Source organism: Panulirus ornatus, chromosome 11 (genome assembly GCF_036320965.1).
Source record: "Panulirus ornatus isolate Po-2019 chromosome 11, ASM3632096v1, whole genome shotgun sequence".
Lineage (NCBI taxonomy): Eukaryota > Metazoa > Arthropoda > Malacostraca > Decapoda > Palinuridae > Panulirus > Panulirus ornatus.
In genome coordinates, this window is record NC_092234.1 from 49,051,697 (window position 1) to 49,061,696 (window position 10,000).

Here is a 10,000-nt window from a genome sequence, read left to right on the forward strand (position 1 = left end):
CAGACAGACAAATAGACAGATAGACAGACAGACGGACAAATAGACAGATAGACAGACAGACAGACGGAAGGACAAATAGACAGACAGACAGACAGACAGACAGACGGACCAGTCACCTGATCAATCAACACTACCTGACCCCCCACAACCACTACAATAACCCTCCCACAACCACTACAGTAACCATCCCACAACTACTACAATAACCCACCAACAACCATTACAATAACCCTCCCAGAACCACTACAATAACCCTCCAACAACCATTACAATATCCCATAACCATTACAATAACCCCCACAACCACTACAGTAACCATCCCACAACCACTACAGTAACCATCCCACAACCACTACAGTAACCATCCCACAACCACTATGATAACCATCCCACAACCACTACAGTAACCATCCCACAACCACTACAATAACCCACCAACAACCATTACAATAACCCTCCCAGAACCACTACAATAACCCTCCAACAACCATTACAATATCCCATAACCATTACAATAACCCCCCACAACCACTACAGTAACCATCCCACAACCACTATGATAACCATCCCACAACCACTACAATAACTCTCCCACAACCATTACAATATCCCATAACCATTACAATAACCCCCCACAACCACTACAGTAACCATCCCACAACCACTATGATAACCATCCCACAACCACTACAATAACCATCCCACAACCACTACAGTAACCATCCCACAACCACTATGATAACCATCCCACAACCACTACAATAACCCTCCCACAACCATTACAATAACCCTCCCATAACCATTACAATAACCCCCACAACCACTACAGTAACCATCCCACAACACTATGATAACCATCCCACACCACTACCATAACCCTCCAAAACCACTACAATAACATCCCACAACCATTACAATATTCATCCCACAACCATACAATAACCATCCCACAACCATTACAGTAATCATCCACAACCATACATATAACCATCCACAACCACTACATTAACCATCCCACAACCACTACAATAACCATCCCCAGCACTACATTTAACCATCCCACAACCACTACATTAACCATCCCACAACCATTACAGTAACCCTCCACAACCACTACAATAACCCTCCCACAACCACTACAATAACCATCCCACAACCACTACAATAACCATCCCACAACCACTACAATAACCATCCCACAACCACTAGAATAACCATCCCACAACCACTACAATAAACCCTTGCCTTACCACCACACTAACCCTCCCACAACCAATACACAACCACTTCACAACCGCAGGTCCAGACAATGACGGATCATTATAGTTGATGAAATGGAAAAATTTACCACGGGGGGGGGAGGGGAGGAGGGGGGGGGTGTTGAGAATTTGCATATCAAAGCAAAACACACACACACACACACACACACACACACACACACACACACACACACACACACACACCAAGCAACACATTTTCTACACATTTTTCATCCATCGTTTTCTTCACAACTCGACCATAATTTCCTATAATTTCCTATAAGTTCAGCCCATCATTATATATCATCATAAAAACCTATAATAACTCAAATGGATGACAGTACCCCCCCCCCTCACACGTCCCATTTTCTATTCTTATAGATTATATAAAAAAAGACAAAATCAATTTTGACATTAAGAGACATATGTGGTAGCTTGAATGATGAATTAACAAATGAACGAAGAAAAGGAATATAGGTATAGACATTTGATTTATATCAGATATTGATAAATAGATTAGATATCTACTTGCTTGTATTATAATGTATAAATCAAATATAAAAACTAATATATATATATATATATATATATATTTATATATATATTATATATATATATATATTTTTATATATATATATATTCCTATGAGTTCAGGGGAAAATGAAACACGAAAAGTTCCCAAGTGCACTTTCGTGTATAGTCATATCATCAGGGGAGACACAAGAGAGAAATATAACAGTCAGTTGATATACATCGAAGTGACGTAGATTTGGACGCCATTTGGTTTAAAAATGGGGATTGTCCAAGCAATTGGACAATCGCATATATATATATATATATTTATATATATAAATATATTTTATATATTATATTATATATATTATTTTTATATAATTCCCCTTAAGATATCTACAAAACTATGCAGATCCATCCAGCACACTTTCCTAAGTACTTTACGCTAATTCGTAACACATGGAGAAGTTGTGGTTGTGACAATGAAAGGTTGTGATACATTAGGTCGTAGTTACAACACATGATTATAAATGACCTCATGAATCTGTACATCTTAATGTGGCCTCCATGAATGTATGAATACATACGAAAAGAATATGTGAACACAGGCAGAGAGACAGGATTGGATGTGTGTGTGTGTGTGTGTGTGTGTGTGGTTGCTCTTCTCTCTCTCTCTCTCTCTCTCTCTCTCTCTCTCTCTCTCTCTCTCTCTCTCTCTCTCTCTCTCTCTGTGGACGCTCTCTCTCTCTCTGTGTGTGTGTGTGTGTGTGTGTGTGTGTGTGTGTGTGTGTGTGGACGCTCTCTCTCTCTCTCTCTCTTCTCTCTCTCTCTCTCTCTCTCTCTCTCTCTCTCTCTCTCTCTCTCTCTCTCTCTCTCTCTCTGTGTGTGTGGACGCTCTCTCTCTCTCTCTCTCTCTTCTCTCTCCTCTCTTTCCGCTTCTCTCTCTCTCTCTCTCTCTCTCTCTCTCCTACAGCCTCTAGTTAGTGTAAGTCTCCCACACTCACATTAATCACGATTACATTCATCTATCACCATTAATAGCCCCCCACCCCCACCCCCACCCCCCCACCCCCACACCCCCACACCCCCAACGACCCTCCCCTTTAATACATTACTAACCCCCCCAACTCCCCCAACCCCCCCAACCCCCCAACCGCCCCCCCCTCCCTAACTCTCCCTCACCAAGTCGTTCGTTATAATAAAACATTTACTTTCGCTCTCTTCGTCCTCATTCCGCCGTCTGCTCTCTCTCTCTCTCTCTCTCTCTCTCTCTCTCTCTCTCTCTCTCTCTCTCTCTCTCTCTCTCTTCTCTCTCTCTCTCTCTTCCACACGCTCAACTGTAGCCATCATCACGCGTCTGGCAACATTGTACTGATGCCATATCATCAGGTAACATTACTCAGATCACTTGCCATACATCACTCATCTGCCAACACCTTATGTACGATATCATTCGTCTGGCAACACCTCACGTACGATACCATACGTCTGGTAACACCTTACGTACGACGTCATTCGTCTGGCAACACCTTACGTACCATATCATTCGTCTGGCAACACCTCACGTACGATACCATACGTCTGGTAACACCTTACGTACGACGTCATTCGTGTGGCGACACCTTACGTACGATACCATTCGTCTGGCAACACTCCACATACGACATCATTCGTCTGGCAACACTGCACGTACGGTATCATTCGTCTGGCAACACTCCACATACGTCATCATTCGTCTGGCAACACTCCACATACGTCATCATTCGTCTGGCAACACTGCACGTACGGTATCATCCGTCTGGCAACACTCCACATGCGTCATGATCCGTCTGGCAACACTCCACATACGTCATCATTCGTCTGGCAACACTCCACATACGGTATCATTCGTCTGGCAACACTCCACATACGTCATCATTCGTCTGGCAACACTCCACATACGTCATCATTCGTCTGGCAACACTCCACATACGGTATCAATCGTGTGGCAACACTCCACATACGTCATCATTCGTCTGGCAACACTCCACATACGTCATCATTCGTCTGGCAACACCACATACGTCATTATTCGTCTGGCAACACTGCACGTACGGTATCATCCGTCTGGCAACACTCCACATGCGTCATGGTCCGTCTGGCAACACTCCACATACGTCATCATTCGTCTGGCAACACTCCACATACGTCATCATTCGTCTAGCAACACTCCACATACGTTATCATCCGTCTGGCAACACTCCACATACGTAATCATTCATCTGGCAACACTGCACGTACGGTATCATTCGTCTGGCAACACTGCACGTACGATGTCATTCGTCTGGCAACACTCCACATACGGTATCATTCGTCTGGCAACACTCCACATACGACATCATTCGTCTGGCAACATTGCACATACAGGATCATTCGTCTGGCAACGCTGTACATAAAGACATTAATCACACGTCTGGCAGAGTTGCGTAACGGGTAAAATCCCCCGCCAGGGCTGGCCAGACACACACACACACGCTCCCTCCATCACTGTAAACAAGACACACTTCTCTCCCACGAATTAAACTCACATCTCACCACCACACATCTTTTACGCGGCGCCCCCGAGACGAACGGCACTGTAAAACATTTACAATTTACACTCGCTCTCAGTTCCACTTCTCATTTTCTAGCTTTTGAATGAATTTGTCAAATGATGAAATACGTTAAATACGTTTACGTATATATTACATAGCGTTTCTTGCCTTGAGTAGGTGTTACAGCTACAGTTGCCTGTATAATTTATGCTTAATTGACTTGTGATGAAATTGAGATTTGATTGTTATATTATAATTTTATTTATCCCCAATTATGACAAAGTGGGAAGAAAGTCGATAAACTGTGTTAGTTAAGCGGATGGATCCGGATGTTTCCCGCCTCATCACATCGCCGCAGCGTTCTAAACAGTTCCACTCGTCAACATTGATATATATATATATATATATATATATATATATATATATATATATATATATATATATATATATAATATATTTGAATATATATTATATATATATATAAATATATATATAATATATATATATATATATATATATATATGTAATTATATATACTAGATATATATATATTTATAATTATCATATATATATATTTGAATGCAAAGGTGAGTAATGTGGCAGTTGAGGGAATAATTGGTATGCATGGGGTGTTCAGTGTTGTAATGGAAATGGTGAAGAGCTTGTAGATTTATGTGCTGAAAAAGGACTGATGATTGGGAATACCTGGTTTAAAAAGCGAGATATACATAAGTATACTTATGTAAGTAGGAGAGATGGCAAGAGAGCGTATTGGATTACGTGTTAATTGAACAGGCGCGCGAAGAGAGACTTTTGGATGTTATATGTGCTGAGAGGTGCAACTGGAGGGATGTCTGATCATTATCTTGTGGAGGCTAAGGTGAAGATTAGTATGGGTTTTCAGAAAAGAGGAGTGAATGTTGGGGTGAAGAAGGTGGTGAGAGTAAGTGAGCTTGGGAAGGAGACCTGTGTGGGGAAGTACCAGGAGAGACTGTGTACAGAATGGAAAAAGGTGAGAACAATGGAAGTAAGGGGAGTGGGGGAGGAATGGGATGTATTTAGGGAATCAGTGATGGATTGCGCAAAAGATGCTTGTGGCATGAGAAGAGTGGGAGGTGGGCTGTTTAGAAAGGGTAGTGAGTGGTGGGATGAAGAAGTAAGAGTATTAGTGAAAGAGAAGAGAGAGGCATTTGGACGATTTTTGCAGGGAAAAAATGCAATTGAGTGGGAGAAGTATAAAAGAAAGAGACAGGAGGTCAAGAGAAAGGTGCAAGAGGTGAAAAAAAGGGCAAATGAGAGTTGGGGTGAGAGACTATCAGTAAATTTTAGGGAGAATAAAAAGATGTTCTGGAAGGAGGTAAATAGGGTGCGTAAGACAAGGGAGCAAATGGGAACTTCAGTGAAGGGCGCAAATGGGGAGGTGATAACAAGTAGCGGTGATGTGAGAAGGAGATGGAATGAGTATTTTGAAGGTTTGTTGAATGTGTCTGATGACAGAGTGGCAGATATAGGGTGTTTTGGTCGAGGTGGTGTGCAAAGTGAGAGGGTTAGGGAAAATGATTTGGTAAACAGAGAAGAGGTAGTAAAAGCTTTGCGGAAGATGAAAGCCGGCAAGGCAGCAGGTTTGGATGGTATTGCAGTGGAATTTATTAAAAAAGGGGGTGACTGTATTGTTGACTGGTTGGTAAGGTTATTTAATGTATGTATGACTCATGGTGAGGTGCCTGAGGATTGGCGGAATGCGTGCATAGTGCCATTGTACAAAGGCAAAGGGGATAAGAGTGAGTGCTCAAATTACAGAGGTATAAGTTTGTTGAGTATTCCTGGTAAATTATATGGGAGGGTATTGATTGAGAGGGTGAAGGCATGTACAGAGCATCAGATTGGGGAAGAGCAGTGCGGTTTCAGAAGTGGTAGAGGATGTGTGGATCAGGTGTTTGCTTTGAAGAATGTATGTGAGAAATACTTAGAAAAGCAAATGGATTTGTATGTAGCATTTATGGATCTGGAGAAGGCATATGATAGAGTTGATAGAGATGCTCTGTGGAAGGTATTAAGAATATATGGTGTGGGAGGCAAGTTGTTAGAAGCAGTGAAAAGTTTTTATCGAGGATGTAAGGCATGTGTACGTGTAGGAAGAGAGGAAAGTGATTGGTTCTCAGTGAATGTAGGTTTGCGGCAGGGGTGTGTGATGTCTCCATGGTTGTTTAATTTGTTTATGGATGGGGTTGTAAGGGAGGTAAATGCAAGAGTCCTGGAAAGAGGGGCAAGTATGAAGTCTGTTGGGGATGAGAGAGCTTGGGAAGTGAGTCAGTTGTTGTTCGCTGATGATACAGCGCTGGTGGCTGATTCATGTGAGAAACTGCAGAAGCTGGTGACTGAGTTTGGTAAAGTGTGTGGAAGAAGAAAGTTAAGAGTAAATGTGAATAAGAGCAAGGTTATTAGGTACAGTAGGGTTGAGGGTCAAGTCAATTGGGAGGTGAGTTTGAATGGAGAAAAACTGGAGGAAGTGAAGTGTTTTAGATATCTGGGAGTGGATCTGTCAGCGGATGGAACCATGGAAGCGGAAGTGGATCATAGGGTGGGGGAGGGGGCGAAAATTTTGGGAGCCTTGAAAAATGTGTGGAAGTCGAGAACATTATCTCGGAAAGCAAAAATGGGTATGTTTGAGGGAATAGTGGTTCCAACAATGTTGTATGGTTGCGAGGCGTGGGCTATGGATAGAGATGTGCGCAGGAGGATGGATGTGCTGGAAATGAGATGTTTGAGGACAATGTGTGGTGTGAGGTGGTTTGATCGAGTAAGTAACGTAAGGGTAAGAGAGATGTGTGGAACATAAACGAGCGTGGTTGACGAGAGCGAAGAGGGTGTTTTGAAATGGTTTGGGCACATGGACGAGAATGAGTGAGGAGAGATTGACCAAGAGGATATAGTGTCGGAGGTGGAGGAACGAGGAGAAGAGGGAGACCAAATTGGAGTGGAAAGATGGAGTGAAAAAGATTTTGTGTGATCGGGGCCTGAACATGCAGGAGGTGAAAGGAGGGCAAGGAATAGAGTGAATTGGAGTCATGTGGTATACAGGGGTGACGTGCTGTCAGTGGATTGAATCAAGCATGGATGAAGCGTCTGGGGTAACCATGGAAAGCTGTGTAGGTATGTATATTTGCGTGTGTGGACGTGTGTATGTACATGTGTATGGGGGGGGGGGGTTGGGCCATTTCTTTCGTCTGTTTCCTTGCGCTACCTCGCAAACGCGGGAGACAGCGACAAAGTATAAAAAAAAAAAAAAAAAAAAAAATATATATATATATATGGGGAGGAGGAGGTTGTCATTTCATGTGTGGCGGGGTGTCGACGGGAATGAATAAGGGCAGACTGTGAATTATGTACGTGTATATATGTGTATATGTCTGTGTGTATATATATATATGTATACGTTGAGATGTATAGGTATGTATATGTGCTGTGTGTGGACGTGTATGTATATACATGTGTATGTGGGTGGGTTGGGCCATTCTTTTTTTGTCTGTTTCCTTGCGCTACCTCGCTAACGCGGGAGACAGCGATTGAGTATAATATATATATATATATATATATATATATATATATATATATATATATATATATATATATATATATATATATATATATATATATATTTGTAAAGTTAGTTGGTTAGTGTATACCTCTCTCTCTCTCTCTCTCTCTCTCTCTCTCTCTCTCTCTCTCTCTCTCTCTCTCTCTCTCCCCAACCTACCTCTGGCTTTCGCGCTCGTGTTGTAAGAGTGGCGTGTGTTAAAGTGTTCTGTAAAGTGAGTTAGACACTTTATAATATTAGTCAGGATGAAAGAGGAATTTTCCTCCCCCCCCCAACATTTTTTTTTCCTCTTTTCTTTTTTCTTTTTTTTTTCACATGTGTGTGTGTGTGTGTGTGTGTGTGTGTGTGTGTGTGTGTGTGTACAATCCATCCAGCCAGAGGCCTGAGTGGATCATATATTCTCTGGGAAATTGTTCTAGTATTTGGAATTAATATCCGTGGAGTAGAACGTACGAGAGATTTATATATGATTTTTTTTTTTCCCCCTTGCGTTTCAAACGCGCGGGGGGGCGTCCATGTTGAACGCGTTGCAAAGGAACCTCGTTCGAACCCCCTCTGGGAATGATGGCATGGTGTTTGACCTGGCCCTCAGATCTATCTATCTATCTGTCTATCTCTCTATCTATCTATCTGTCTGTCTATCTATCTATCAATCTCAATCTATCTGTCTGTCTATCTACCTATCTACCAATCTATCTATCTTTCTATCTATCTATCAGTCAGTCTATCTATCTGTCAATCTATCTATCTGTCTATCTATCTATCTACCTATCTATCTATCTATCTATCTATCTATCTATCTATCTGTATATATCATTAAGTGAGTTTGAAAAGGAGACTTGTGTGAAGATGTATCAGGAGAAATTGAGTGCAAAATGGTAAATTGGGAGAGCAAATGACGTGAGTGGAATGGGTGAGGAATGGGATTGTATTTAGGGAAGCAGTGATGGTATGTGCGAGAGATGTATGTGGCATGAGAAAGGTAGGGGGGAGGTGGGCAGATTAGAAAGGGTAGTGAGTGGTGGGATGAAGAAGTAAAATTGGTAGTGGAAGAGACACGAGAGGCGTTTGGACCGGTACTTACAAGGAAGGAGTGCAAATGACTGGGAGATGTATAAGAGAAAGCGGCAGGAGGTCAAGAGGAAGGTGCAAAGGTTGAAAAAGAGGTCAAATGAGAATTGGAGTGAGAGCGTATCATACACTTCAGAGAGATTGAAAAGACGTTTTGGAAGGAGTTTGATAACTAGAAAAAAAAAATAGATAGATAAAAGAGAATAGATATGAACATCGGCGAAAGGGGGATAAGGGGAAAATGTAACAGTGATAAAGTAAAGAGAAAACGGAGTAAGTGTTTTGAAGGACTGTTGAATGTGTTTGATGACAGAGTGGCAGATGTAGGGTGTTTTGTTCGGGGTGGTGTGCGAAGTGAGAGAGTCATGGAGAATGGTTTTTGTGAGGAGAGAAGAGGTGGTGAAAGCCTTGCATAAGACTGAATGTGGCAAGGCGACTGGAATGTATAGAATTGCCTTTGAATTCATTAAGAGAGAGGGGGTGACTATATTATTGACTGGTTGGTAAGGTTATTTAATGTATGTATGACTCATGGTGAGGTGCCTGAGGATTGGCGGAATGCGTGCATAGTGCCATTGTACAAAGGCAAAGGGGATAAGAGTGAGTGCTCAAATTACAGAGGTATAAGTTTGTTGAGTATTCCTGGTAAATTATATGGGAGGGTATTGATTGAGAGGGTGAAGGCATGTACAGAGCATCAGATTGGGGAAGAGCAGTGTGGTTTCAGAAGTGGTAGAGGATGTGTGGATCAGGTGTTTGCTTTGAAGAATGTATGTGAGAAATACTTAAGAGAAAAACAATTGGATTTGTATGTGACATTTATGATACGCATGTTGCCAGACTCGAACGCACCCAACCTCCATTTGGATGGTCACTTGTTTACCAAATGGCGTCCTAGCTTCGTCTCTTCGTTGTATATCAACTGACTGTTATATTTCTCTCTTGTGTCTCCCCTGATGATGTGATTATTACTCGAAAGTGCACTT